Here is a 14705-nt window from a genome sequence, read left to right on the forward strand (position 1 = left end):
TGTACACGTTCCTTGGCTTTGCTGCTGTTGGCACTCCTGATATTCTGGTAGAGCTGCTGTATATCTCGCACTAGGACTGCTGTCTCCAGCACAGCGTCTGCTGTGGAATGATGGATACTGCAGGAGAAATGATCTCTGGTGCTTCCTCAGAGTCCAAGCAGGCAAAACTCACTGCATGTAAGCTCTACTTGTTGTGTCAAAGTCGTGGCTGTGCTTGTGTGTACTGCACCGGTCTGATGGGCAGGGTCTCTGTCAAAGGAAAAGCTCAGTGGCAAAATTCACTGAATTCTTTTAATCTTCCAGTATTAAGAGAATCTTTCCCCTGCAAAAAATACAAATAATAATAATAAAAAAGACTAAATAAAAAAGACTTGAGAGTCATCTGTTACAATCCATGCTCTGCACTTTGACTCGGGTCCGGATCTGCCCTGGCCTTCCTTCAGTTCTGCCTTTAGGGAGCTTGAAACAGTTAACTACAGATTAAGTTTGGAGTTCCTGACACCTGAATTTGAGTATGTCAGGAATGGGTAGTGGCAAGACCTGGCTGGGATCTGCATTAGCATGTTTGCAGATACGGATCAGAGGTTGGAAATCCAGTTGTCAGAAGGGTGAACGAAGAGGAGAAGTTGCTAATCAAATTTTCAAGGACTGCAATGCAATAAAGCAGGGTAACTCGATGGAAAATGTAATCAAGCCTCCTAGTCTGTTTTCCTGCTACGTTCAGGCTCCAATTCTTCAGCCCTTATGCCTTCCTCTTCACGTGGACTTGGAAGGAGATGTCTGAGCATACATGAGGCCATTCAGTGCTGTCAAATGAGTCCAGCAGTCCCTCTGGATGGATCTTCCTGGTGGCTCTTGCTCATAACTGGAGGCAACATTTGAAGGAATGCTCCATCTTCAGACTATTACTGGCATAGATAATTCCGAAGTAGAAGCATAATGTTGGAGCAGAGAGGGAGAAAAAGAGATTTTCCACTTATTAGCCAATAAGGGGCTGAAGTTGAAAGGCATTTTCAGTCTTGCCCACTGTTTTTCTGAGTTCCAATGCTTGATTTTATGGCAGGGAAAATTGTTAATTGTGCTCGTTTGTGAAAGGAGTGCATCTGAACGTAAAATGTTTATCAGAAAAGGGTAGGGATCAGAGACTGTAATGGATGGGATGTATCTTTTATTGATGTGAAACAGATGTCTGCCCACAGAATATACTGCCACCCCCTGATTGAATGGGAGTGTCTCCTTGCTTAAAGCATGAGAGCTCTTACTGGAAACAGGAATCTGAGGTATTCTGGCATCTCTCTTGTAGCATGAAAGCATCTGAGCAAGTTCACAGCCGAACTGCAGGTGTTGGCTTTCTGCAAAGTAACCCCAAATGCTTTTTCTCCAAATTATGCCGTGTAAAAGCAGCGCAGGAATTGATGCACTGCTTGCCTTTTGAGTTGGAGCCAATATTTAACTCTGAAAGTAATAATGAAGAATTTGGGTTCCTGTAATATTTCAGGCACGTTAGTTCTAAAGGTTTAGTGCTGTGGCTGAGCAGGAGGCTGTGCACAGTATTGCTGACTGAAGACTTAGGAGCTCTCTGCTGATCATTCATTCTGCTTAAATTCTTTCTAAAAACTGGCTGCCAGGTTTAATGCAAAGAAAGCAATGTTTAGCTGGAGCTGCCTGATGATAACGGTAAGCTTTTACCTTTCAGGGAGAACGACAAACTGCCAACATCTCTTGGGACAGGAGTCCTCTAAGATCAAGCCTCTAGTTCTCTCTTAGAGGCAATTTGTACCTATATAGCTACAGGGATGTGTATGCATCCAGGGTGCAACGCTGTAGTATAAGGATGCTGTAAGTTCTTCCAGGCTTTACAATAAAAATAGAGTAACTATACGACAGTGTCCCGAACATCCTTTCTCTCGACGGCCACACAGTGGCAGCAAAACCCAGACGGGTTACCCTATTCCTATAGGAGCGGTGGGAGGAGGCGTGAGCCCATGGCTGTCTCCGATCCGTCTCCTGCTGAGGATGAAACGCTCTGCTTTGAGAGTCCGTTTTCCTTCAGTCAGTTCGGCCGTAGTGTTACTGAAGGCGTCAGGCTCCTGTATGGCTGTGTGCTAGAGTGAAGCAATCCCACAACCAAAGCTCCGAACCCTGCAGCGTAAAGAAAAAGCAGTAAGAGGACAATTTAAATGTAGATAAGGAATCAAAGCGTGGAGGTGAAGGATTGCTTTCTTGTAGCAGAGGGTTTATCTAGAGACAGGGAGCTGGATTTCTTTATTTTAAGAGCCTTAGATTCGTAAATCAGATGGGACAATCAGATGTTTGAATGCTTCTTGTCTGAAGATTGGACACGGTAGCTAGAGGAGGAGCAGACTGCTAAGCAATAATTGAGTGAGATGTGAGGCTCTGAAAGGAGAGCATCGTGGGCAGAGCATTTGCACGAAGGAATGTGGCCATACAGGAAAGCAGGGCCAGGTGTCAAGGGGTGTCAACTCTGTAGCATCTATTTTTTATGTTCCTTGCAAGTAGATGAAGGGAGAATCCAAATATCTTCGTTGTCACTGTTTCCTAAATGTGGAGTCATTTATTGGTTTGAAGAGGAGATAATATAGCGCAGCTTAATCAAACAATTCTTGTGGAGCAAGACAGATTCAGCTCGCTGTTCTGTGTTTATTCTGTAATAAAGGGTACCAGGAGCTGCAGTCATACAGATGTGCTCTACCCCTGCAGTATGGACTGCAGCTTCTGGTTGTGGCTCTTCAATATCACCACAGCCCCCCTTGGTTCTTCAGTTCTCCTGTCTTTTCAAGTTTATTAGAAATGACTTATTACAATTGAGGTGTATTTATCTTGAAGGTAACAGCAGTTGGATGGAATAAAAAGCATGCTGCCAATTTTCAACTTTGCTTTTTCTCACTAATCTTTTAATTTAAAGAAAAATAGCACAGCCCCAGAGGGGCTTTTACCTCCTGGTCCGCAAATCTTCCCTGTTTCTCTCCTTGTCTAGAAGGGCAGGGATTTCCTTGCCAGGTGGTATAGATTAGGATTAATGTTCACCTGTGTCCAAGGATGAACACAAGACCTTGTCATAGTCCTTCTGAATTTCCACTCCAATGAGCAAATTACATGTTCTAGCATGAAATTCATTTCACAGCATGTAGCTGTTGAAGGGGTAGACTGACCACGAAGGTGATCCTGAAGCCTTAGGCATCTGAAAGGATGTCATTCATCGGAGACATCTTCTGAAAGGCTTATATTCAAGTATAGAATCATAGACTATCTCAAGTTGGAAGGACCCATAAGGATCACTGAGTCCAACTCCTGGCTCCACCCAGGATCACCTGAAAATCAGGCCACTGCCTGAAAACATACTGGGTACCCAGTTGCTATCTCATGGCTACCATCCCCCTGCTCCCATTGGCCTCCTAACAGCCTTTCTGGTTGCTGCCCATAGCCTGCTCTGAGCTGCAGAATTTGAGATCAGTAGACACTAAACTTATATGCTGAAGTCAGAATTTCTGGTGATTGTTTCTTTGAGGATAATGAGCAGTGGCTTGTTTCCCATGTGAGCTCCCAGCTCTCCTCCTGCTGCTCTTGGGAGATACAAATATGTACAGTAGGTAGTGCAAATATGCTAGACCCTGTTTAATACATTCCTATGAGTAATGAAAGTTTCTTCCTCTTACATTGCTCCTAACTCCCAAGATTCCTTATATTTCCCTGCTCGCTTTGGAGATGAGACTTTCAGCTCCTGCTCAGTGCACAGCCAGCTTGGCAGTACCAGCGGTTCAGATGAGCTGGCAGTGCACCTCCCTTTCCCAGGGTCCTGTTCAATCAGCTCAGTGTGGCTTTTTCCCTGAATGTCCCCAGATCCTGTTATTTGGTCTCATTCCTGCTTGCAGATATTCTCTGAACCTGGCTGTTTACATAACCAGAAGCATATTTCCTGACTGGCGTGCAGCCCTGGGGTTTATTAGCTGTAGTCTTAGATGAGGGTGAGTTGGTGCTCAGAGCTGTACTCGTGCTTTGTGTGTTCTGCTGCTCCTGTAGGTTCAGCTCCTAGTCTCACCCAGGGATTTCAACCTGATTTAATTGTTCTGTTCTACTCCTGGTCCCAAATATTGCTGCATGTGGAACTTAAGCAGATATGATTCCCACAGAAATGGCCACATTCCAGCGTGGATGGCAAACAGACACACCTGCCAAAAATGCAGAGGTACCTAGAAAACAACCCAGGTGTAGTGGAATTCCAGGGTCACAGCCTGAACCAATGGGTGGGCTCTGTGAGTGTGTGAGTGCGGCGGCGCGGCGGTACGAACGGGGGAGGGACACATTCCTCAGCTCGGCTCGGTCTGCGCGCTGCTACCGGGAGGGGTGAGTCGATTCTTTTTGATATCTTTCCCTCGTATGCCTATTTCTTAAATAAAGGCTTTGTCATCACCTTCATTTGCCCTACATTTTGGCGAGCCAGGCAGCCAAATATCTTTAAAGATACCCAATTATAAGCCTCTTAAAATAATTACCATGACATTTTTGAACAATTTCATGGGATGGTTTGGACGGGGAAAGGCTAGCCCCATAAGTGAGGTTTTGCCAGGGCACATCCCGGGATTCCTAGGATCCCCATATCACGGGATTGCCTGTATTATTGAAAAATGGGGTCCCCTACGGGATGCAGGAAATGTACAGGAATCCCCAGCCCGCCTGGCTGAGTATTTCAGTAGTCTAAACAAAAACGTACTCACTACACGAGAACGACAGTTAGCTGCCTCCACGGTGGCGTGGCCGCTGCTGATGGCCTTGAACCGGCTAAATATAACTGAAGGGGTTCTCACTGACGAAAATCAACTATTACGTGACCGTGTGGAAGAACTGGAAAGACAGGTTGCAATTTTGAGAGGGAAAAAACCTAACCCTATAATCCCGGTACAAAAAATCCGAAACATCTCTCTAGAAATAACTGGGGATCCTATACAAGAGAGTCCACATGAACTGGACTCAGAAAATGAAAGCACTAAGAAGTCAGATCTTGAGGCTCCACTAGAGCTTGATCCCTTTGAGATCCGACCAGTTGTAACTCAAAAAACAAAAAAAACGCAGGACAGGCCAGCGGGGCTGCCCCCTGACCAGTGGCCCCCTGCCCAGAGCACACTACATGTAACAGCTCGCCCATACACGGCAGCTGAATTAATGGATTTAGTACAACGCTTTAGACAAAGACCGAGAGAGAGTGTGCCAGCATGGTTACTCAGACTATATGACATGGGGGCAGAAAGTGTTGTGGTGAATGGGCCAGAAATCTCAAAACTGGCATCAATTACTACTCACCCGGCCCTCAGGCAAAGACTATATGCGGCTGTGCAACACAATGAAGAAAATCATTCACTGATTGCATGGTTAATGGCCGCATGCCGTGTGACATGGGCAAATAAAACGGATATACCATTAAATACCGGCCTGTGGTCCTCTATGGAGGACTTACAAAATTATATCCGAGAATTAGGTATGAAGGAGGCAATTTATGAGGACAATTTTGAGAGCCCAGATATGATAAAATTTTCCGCAGGAATGAGGGACCTCATCCTGCAGCAGGCTCCACCACATCAGTATGGAATTTTGGTATCCATACTAAATCCCCTAGTGGCCTCAGAGGCCATTATACAACAGGCCGCCCAATTGGTGGCAGATCTGGGGGAGACAGAGCGCCTGCGCGCCAGGCGCAACGTCCGAATGGTGGTGGAAAAGTCGGACATCCATCCGCCACCACGACCTAGGAGACCTGCTCCTAATGTAATTCAATCTGGACCCATCAGGGTCTCAAGAAAACAAATGTTTACTGACTTGATTAGGGCTGGAGTTCAATTTCAAAAGATCGATGGACAGCCTAACCAGGTCTTATTACAACTATGGAAACAGTTACCAAACAGTCAGAGATTCCAACGCTCTCCTAAAAGGGAAGGAGTTAGACTCATAGAACGGATTCCACAAAATACGTGGAATCTAGAAGACTTCATAGTTCCATCAAAAAAACGTAAACCTCCTCAGGTTGCCCGGGCAGCCACAGTTGAGCCATCAGAGGAAAAAGACTTAGGGATTGCACAGCTGATGGCTTGACAGCGGAGCCAAAATTCCCCAAGACTAGGGTCTCCAGAGGAGACCGGAGACCCTACGTTGAACTAACGATTCATTGGTCCCGAAAGAATGTACAGCGGGTTATGGCATTAGTAGATACTGGGGCAGAAACATCAATTATATATGGTGACCCAAACCAATTTTCAGGCTCTAAGGCAATGATAGGTGGGTTCGGGGGGCAGATGATCCCCGTAACACAAACATGGTTGAAATTGGGGGTTGGGCGTCTACCACCCCGGGAGTACAAGGTGTCTATTGCCCCAATTCCAGAGTATATATTGGGGATTGATATCCTGTCGGGTTTGACTCTCCAAACCACTGTGGGAGAGTTCAGATTAAGGGAAAGATGTATTAGTATCCGGGCAGTGCAGGCAATCATAAGGGGTCATGCAGAAATTGAACCTATTTGTTTGCCACAACCACGCCGGATCACAAATACAAAGCAGTATAGACTCCCGGGTGGGCAACAAGAAATTACCAAGACTGTGCAGGAGCTGGAGAGAGTAGGGATTATTAGACCTGCACACAGCCCATACAACTCCCCCATATGGCCAGTCAGGAAACCAGATGGTACGTGGCGAATGACAGTAGACTACAGAGAACTAAACAAAGTCACGCCACCGATCCATGCAGCTGTACCCAACATCGCTTCCCTCATGGATACATTAAGTAGAGAAATAGAAACATACCACTGCGTTCTGGATCTAGCAAATGCATTTTTCAGCATTCCAATTGCTAAGGAGTCCCAAGACCAGTTTGCATTCACGTGGGAGGGCAGGCAGTGGACTTTTCAAGTTCTACCTCAGGGGTACGTGCATTCACCTACTTTTTGTCATAATTTGGTGGCAAGTGACTTGGCAAATTGGAACAAACCATCTACTGTCAAAATGTTCCACTACATTGATGATTTGATGTTAACATCTGACTCAATCGAGGCATTAGAAAAGACAGTACCATCATTAATTACTTATTTACAGGAAAAAGGATGGGCTATAAACCCACAAAAAGTACAAGGACCAGGGCTATCAGTTAAATTCCTGGGTGTTGTCTGGTCAGGTAAGACTAAGGTGTTACCCAGTGCGATCATTGATAAGATCCAAGCGTTCCCGGTTCCTACGAAACCGAAGCAGTTGCAGGAGTTTTTGGGTATATTAGGATATTGGCGATCCTTTATTCCCCACTTAGCACAACTGCTAAAACCCTTATATCGATTAACAAAAAAAGGCCAAGTATGGGATTGGGGTAAAACAGAACAAGAAGCCTTCCAGCAAGCAAAAATAGCTGTTAAACAGGCCCAGGCGCTAGGTATATTTGATCCAACCCTTCCAGCCGAACTAGATGTGCATGTGACCCAAGAAGGGTTTGGCTGGGGGCTGTGGCAGCGCCAGGGTTCTGTTCGAATCCCAATTGGGTTCTGGTCACAGATTTGGCATGGAGCAGAAGAGAGATACAGCATGGTTGAAAAGCAGTTATTGGCTACCTATTCTGCATTGCAGGCAGTAGAACCAATAACTCAGACCGCAGAGGTTATTGTCAAAACAACTTTACCAATTCAGGGGTGGGTAAAAGACCTAACTCACATTCCTAAGACCGGGGTGGCCCAATCACAAACAGTAGCACGCTGGGTTGCCTATCTTAGCCAAAGAAGCCGCCTGTCATCATCTCCACTGAAGGAAGAACTTCAAAAGATACTTGGGCCAGTAACATATCACAGCGAGACACCTGAGGAAATAGTGGTTACTTGTCCAGAAAAGAGTCCTGTACAGGAGGGAAAATACCCTATCCCAGAAGATGCCTGGTATACAGATGGATCCAGCAGAGGGAACCCAAGTAGGTGGCGAGCTGTCGCATACCATCCCTCAACTGAAACAATATGGTTTGAAGAAGGGGATGGACAAAGTAGCCAGTGGGCTGAGCTACGAGCTGTGTGGATGGTGATAACTCAAGAGCCTGGCAACAGTGCACTAAACATCTGCACAGATAGTTGGGCAGTCTACCGAGGGCTCACGCTCTGGATAGCACAGTGGGCCACTCAGGATTGGACAATCCATGCCCGACCTATCTGGGGCAAAGATATGTGGGTTGATATATGGAACGTGGTTAGGCACAGGACCGTACGAGCATACCACGTCTCTGGACATCAACCCTTGCAGTCACCAGGCAATGATGAAGCTGACACACTGGCTCGAGTCCGATGGTTGGGAAGTACACCATCAGAAGACATAGCTCACTGGCTGCATCGGAAATTACGGCATGCAGGACAGAAAACCATGTGGGCAGCAGCTAAAGCATGGGGGTTGCCCATACAGTTACCAGATATTGTCCAGGCATGTCAGGACTGTGACGCTTGCTCGCGAATGAGACCAAGACCTCTGCCGGAAACTACGGCCCATCTCGCTAGAGGACACAACCCATTACAGCGATGGCAGATCGATTATATAGGTCCCCTTCCTCGATCTGAGGGGGCCAGATATGCCCTAACTTGTGTCGATACAGCGAGTGGACTGATGCAAGCCTATCCTGTAGCAAAGGCAAACCAAGCCAATACCATCAAAGCTCTAACTAGATTGATGGCATCATACGGGACTCCTGAGGTTATTGAGAGTGATCAAGGTACACATTTCACAGGTGCAACTGTGCAGAAGTGGGCTGAAGACAATAACATTGAATGGCGGTTTCACCTGCCCTACAATCCAACAGGAGCAGGCCTAATAGAAAGATACAATGGGATCCTGAAGGCTGCTCTGAAGGCAGATTCACAGTCCTTGCAGGGGTGGACCAAAAGGCTTTATGAAACCCTGCGAGACTTGAATGAGAGACCAAGAGATGGCAGACCCAGTGCTTTAAAAATGCTGCAGACAACTTGGGCCTCCCCACTTAGGATACAAATTACAAGCAAGGACACCTCACTCAAGCCACAAGTTGGCACAATGAATAATCTTCTGCTCCCTGCCCCTGATGACCTAGAGCCCGGGAGACACAAGGTAAAATGGCCTTGGAAGGTGCAAGCAGGACCAAAATGGTGTGGTCTCCTTGCACCTTGGGGGAGATTGTTAGAGGTTGGGGGATCAGTAAACCCTTCAGTAATCGGTGTATGGCCAACAGAGGTAATAGTTGACACCCCTGTTTTCATTGCAAGGGGGACATTAATCATGTCCATGTGGCAAATTAGAACCCCCCCTTTGGTACCCGATATAGTGATTCAGTCGCAGATTTCGGGCCAAAGAGTGTGGTATCGAAGGCCAGGACGTGCCCCGATACAGGCAGAGGTGTTGACTCAAGACCGAAATACAGCCTGCATCTTACCGTGGAGGGCGGACCTACCCCTCCTCGTACCTATTAAACATCTGTTTTACTCCCCTTGAGGTTTTAAGTTCACAGGATGGCCCGCAGGAGCAACATCACTCAAACACGCTTATGAGGAAACATCATGACACCCTGTGACGCACTGCTGAACTTTTGGGGACTGGAGAGCATGAATCAGAAGCGCTACTGGTCCTTGAAAAAGATACGCCTCGAGAAAGAACATCAAGTACTGGCCCAACAGAACCGTGAAGGGGACTGCCACTGATTGCCTTTATTGTTTTGACATCCTATATTGCGGCGGGTGTTGTGTATGCGTCGCGATGCGCATTGTGTCTTGGGCCACCAGGTTGCAGGGGCTCACCCCCTACCTGCTCAGTCATTGGTTCATGCTGTGAAGGGGTGGAGTGTAGTGGAATTCCAGGGTCACAGCCTGAACCAATGGGTGGGCTCTGTGAGTGTGTGAGTGCGGCGGCGCGGCGGTACGAACGGGGGAGGGACACATTCCTCAGCTCGGCTCGGTCTGCGCGCTGCTACCGGGAGGGGTGAGTCGATTCTTTTTGATATCTTTCCCTCGTATGCCTATTTCTTAAATAAAGGCTTTGTCATCACCTTCATTTGCCCTACACCAGGCTTTTAGACCCTCATGCAGGTGATGCTCTGAATGGGTTTCTACTTAACTTTCTTGAGTATGAGTGGGTTTTTGATTATGACAGGCAGGAGGGTTAGTGGTAGAGGCAGCAAAAGCAAGCAGGGAGCACTAATTAGCATACAGTAACAAATATTCTGTTCTTAATGAGTTATAACGTGATTCCTGTTGGAGATAAGAGAATAATCTGAGCTTTCCCTTCAATAACAGTGATCTCTCTGCGGAGCTCAGATGCTATGATCACCTAAAGGGCAGACTAATCCACACTGGAAATAGGACACATCCAGCTGTCACTTCTACATGCAGTGTAATCCACGGTCTTCTACAGCCCAAGGAAATTAATGTGCTGTAGCAAGACTATGATGTGCTGCTTTCCCGGCAGTGAGATGCAAAGGAAGAGTGGGGGAAATATTCATTTCAGTGGGAGGAGGAGGAGGCGCTTCCATTAACTCCGTCTCATATTGCCAACACTGAGGAGAAATTCCTTAATTTTATTTTATAACTTCACTAAATCATGTGGGAGCATCAGGCTTTGAATAAAGAAAAGCACGGAGGAAGAGAGTGACTCAGAGGGTGATCTGTCTTACTGAAAGCAGAGTTAAGCTCTGTGCACTTACTGTTCCTGAGACTGTTTTCCCACCTCGTAAGGTTTATCCTTGAAGTCCCGTCTCACTCGCGGCTATGGAGGAAGCAAATGTTGTAGTCTGCACAGGATGTTTGTAGTATTTCTGGAGGGATAAAAATAACGTTCCCAGTTACAATTAGTTGTCTTAGAGATAATTTGGGGTTTGTGTGATGACGTTTGGCAGATTCCCGGAGATGCCGTCTGTTGATCTACCTGTGCTATACGCAATGTTCTCCACGCGTGATGCCGCTGCGTCGGCTGAGAGAAGTAACGGGTTGGAAAAGAAGCAGTGTTTTTCCTTCCCGTTGTTTGTGAGAATCCATGCGTTGAGCTTCACTTTTAAATTGCTTGATTCCCTCTTCGTGGCGTTTCCGAGTTGTTGAGGTTCCAGGAAGTACCTATTAATATTGAAATGCAAAACTGCAACTCCCATTCTTTCTTACTAATGGGAAAACAACTGCACTCCTACGTTTAATTTGTCTGTAAAAACTGCACTACTCAATTTGACATCTAAATTTTCCCTTTCTTACGAGTAAAAAGAGAGGGGGATTGAAGGGAGAAGGAAGAAGTGGCTATTTGGGTAGGCCACAGATCAGTCTGTTGTCGTTAAGAATGCTTACGCTGCATCAGATGTTCTGAGCATTCCACTCTTAAAAGAAATCTATGTAAAATACTGTGCAAAATATTCACAGGGGCAAATGAAGTGTTCCACGTTGGTGTGTTCTGTTTTGCCACACACTGTGAACTGAAATGGGGAAGTATTTTATACTTGCACTTCTCACACAAACGCTTCCCTTCAGACAAATTCAAACAATATCTAAACTTTAGGAATGAATTTCACTTCAGGTGGGAAGCGACTTGCTCTGTCAGATTCCACGTCTGACCTAGCTGCTGCTCTCCTATCGTGTAAGAGCTAGGGCAAGAGCGATAATTGCAGTGGGGGTGTGATTCAGAGAAACCATAATGATACTATGGAACTTAAGGTGTCATCAGTGGGTTCTTTGTGTACAGCTGCTGGAAAATATTGCTGCTCCCCGGGTTATCCACGTCACATCCACCTGCTGGAAGTGGCCCTCAGAAGCCCTGGCAGGGACATTCCCATCTTGGGTGAGCATGGGGAGAGGCAAGGGGCGGGGAGGAGGAGGCAGAGTTCCCGTCTGCTGAAGATACCATCTTCAACGCCACTTTAATCTGTTAGTTTTCTGAGGTGCCGTATTCTATAGTCTGTAGTCTCTTGTGAAACAGAACTAGAATGGTCTTGAAGTACTAGAAGAGTGTTTGTGGCTTCTGGACTAGTAAGACTTGCAGATAGTCCTCTGGACTCATCAGCTGTCATAGGTTTGCCTGGAACCCCAAGATGGAACATGATCTACTTTGCTAAATTAAATTTTAAGTTGTTTACTGGTAGGGGGAGAAGAACTTACTCAGAAAACAAATACATGCCTCCTTTTCCCAATATATACCCCTCTTGTTCTCATGAGTCCATATCTAACTTTCTAGGTTACTTGCGTGTTTTAAGGATGAGAGTCTGGAAAGATTCCCAGTTTGCTTCATTTGAACACCGCTGTAATTACAGTTTCACTGCTGGCCTTCAGCAGAATTGAGCATCTCATCTCTTGGAAAGGAACACACACAGGAAAACAAACAAAAGTGCTTACCAGCTGGTGCTGGGTGAATTGCACTGTTTGAAGTTCAAGGATATTGAGAATAGTATTTGGTATTTATGTGGCTGCTCGGCATGTGACCTTTTATAATGCTACTCATACTTGTATTCATATATATATTTATATATAAACATATATTTATATAAAGATATATAAATGATAAATATATATATTTATATATGCTTGTGTAGCTTCTCTCTTGATGAAGAAGCTTGGTTTCTCAAATCTTTCTTGATCCCTCCAGATAAATTTCTTGTTCCCCTTTAGCAAATGGGAGATGTATGATGACTCTGAGATGTATGGTTTGCTTTTCTGCTGCCAGCTCTTGGTTCCCACTACTAGATATTCCTACCTCCTATCTGTTCCTTCTATTCTCCCCTCCATCGCCCAGCAAATGGCTTCAGACATTGTACGCTGAGGGTACAGAGAAAGCTTTGGTCTCACCCTGTTGTTCTAACTTGGTTATGTCACAACTTCCTCCATGAACCACTAGGTCAGTTTGCAACATGGAAATGGTGGCTATGCTGAAAGAAAGCTTTAAAAGTTAGTGTGGGTGAATACTTCTTCCCCATAGCTGTGAAGATGTGGATCCCTGATGTCTACTGAACTGGACAGGCAACAGAGTCCCCTTCAGTTTTCTCCAGGATTTATCCTCCAAGAGCGTGGCTTTTACTGAGTTGCATTGCAGGGAGTTAATTAACTTTGCAAAGCAAACAGCGCCACTATAAGCTTGTAGGTCTGTGCTGAAATTTCTGTAGTCTGTCCTTTATATGTTCATGGAGGGCATTGTGAACTTGCTGAAGAAGCAGCACAGTTTTTGTGAGGGTATTACTTGCCCTCTTATCAAATCTGGAATAGGCTTAGGTACCTACAGCAGCTCAGAGGAGTTAGGCAACAAGTGTTTTCCTACAGTGAGAAAAGTCTTGCATTTGAGGGCAAATATCTTCCAATTTGGCTTTGTTCTTTTTCAGATATTAATCATTTCCATCAGCTTAAGATTCATCAAGGAAGTGAATGACGAGATGCCTAAATAATGCACAACCTTGGAAGGTCTTGCCACGTGATTTATAGAAATGCTGTAATAGTGCACGTATTATGCTAAGCGTTAGGAAGCTCTGTCAAGCACCCACACTTAACAGGCTGTGTTTCTATTCCTGTTTTCTTCTGCTCCGTGTATTTTTCTTTGCTCCGGACATCCTGGATGGCAAATGTACAGGCATAAAAAATAATAATAATAATAATCTTATGGTAATTCTGTCCTATAATATTTGACTTGTATCCATGTGCAAAGAACAGCATCATTTCATTTCCAACTTATTGATGCTCGCGTATCTGTTATCAGAAGTGCTGGAGTTGGATGTATGAAGTACCTGGCTGTCATTTCTGGCTGTTACCTAGGAACATCACTCAATTTCCAGTGCTCTCTCTCCCCTTTTGCCCACCGAGTCCCGAGGTAAACTGTTTACATTAAAAACCTTAACAGTAACCTGCTGGGTTTATCAGGATGGGTGGAGCGGAAGCAAGCATGAAATACATTAATGTATGCTTATTTTATGTCAGCCTCCAACTGCTCGACACAAGGATTAGGCATTCTTGAAGGCTGCAGTACTATAAATTTCTCATCTGGCACTTGTAGTTTATAGGGGCTGAGTGGCTGTGGTGATCCTCTATAAACAATTCAGACATCTGGAAGATGAATTTTAATGAGTGCTCTCAAAGCTAAGTGCTCACCTCTCTCTTTTACACCTCACATTCACCCATTTTTTATCCTTACATCAGAGGGCTGGTCTGTTTTTTGGAATTGTCTAGTCAGGGTGGATTCTGTCAAACCCAGAGGAAAGGGAATGTAGCACGACACACAGAGATGGGGTTCTCACCTGGCCTTGTTTAAGTGAGGCTTTAAGCTCTCAGCCAAAACACCTGGACTTTTTTAGAGGTGGGATTAGCATTTTGCATTGAGGCATTGTTTCACTTACTTTTGCCCATGCAAGAGACTTCTGCGTTTCGTGTTTTGTCTGCAAAATTTCAACCTTGTTCTAGGAAAGGCTCCAAAGTAAACTGGAGCAGCCTCAGGGGCTGTTTGAAATCGTAGCAGCTGAGGCTGCCTCAGCACTGCATGCTCCTCCACCCTGTGCCTCTTACACCACTGCTCTGCAATAAGCTCAGATCTTCACCTTCCCGGAGAAAACTCTGCTCACTGGTAGGTTTCCCTAGGCTCGGAAATAGTCCCATCTGCTTTAAAATAAGCAGAGAAGGAGAGCCCGCTGGCTTTGCTGGGAAATGGGCATTCACCAGTTATTGTAACTCAGCATTACTGTTTATATTCTGAAGTCTGTAGACT

The 14705-nt window shown here is 45.5% G+C and overlaps 2 long non-coding RNA genes across 2 annotated transcripts in view; one reads left to right on the forward strand and one right to left on the reverse strand.

Moving 5' to 3' along the window:
- Positions 1 to 10704, forward strand: part of LOC121111584 — a 28442-nt gene extending 17738 nt beyond the window's left edge. The window contains exon 4 of the long non-coding RNA XR_005862623.2: positions 10286 to 10704. This is a non-coding gene — a long non-coding RNA (uncharacterized LOC121111584). The remainder of the gene's footprint in view (positions 1 to 10285) is intronic.
- Positions 389 to 11285, reverse strand: LOC112533166. The gene is made up of 3 exons (XR_003076981.2): positions 10914 to 11285; positions 10693 to 10803; positions 389 to 2142 (listed from the first exon to the last, which is right to left on the reverse strand). It is a non-coding gene; the product is annotated as an uncharacterized LOC112533166 (long non-coding RNA).
- Positions 11286 to 14705: the final 3420 nt, after the last annotated feature.

This window comes from Gallus gallus, chromosome 10, assembly GCF_016699485.2.
Source record: "Gallus gallus isolate bGalGal1 chromosome 10, bGalGal1.mat.broiler.GRCg7b, whole genome shotgun sequence".
In the NCBI taxonomy this organism is placed as follows: Eukaryota; Metazoa; Chordata; class Aves; order Galliformes; family Phasianidae; genus Gallus; species Gallus gallus.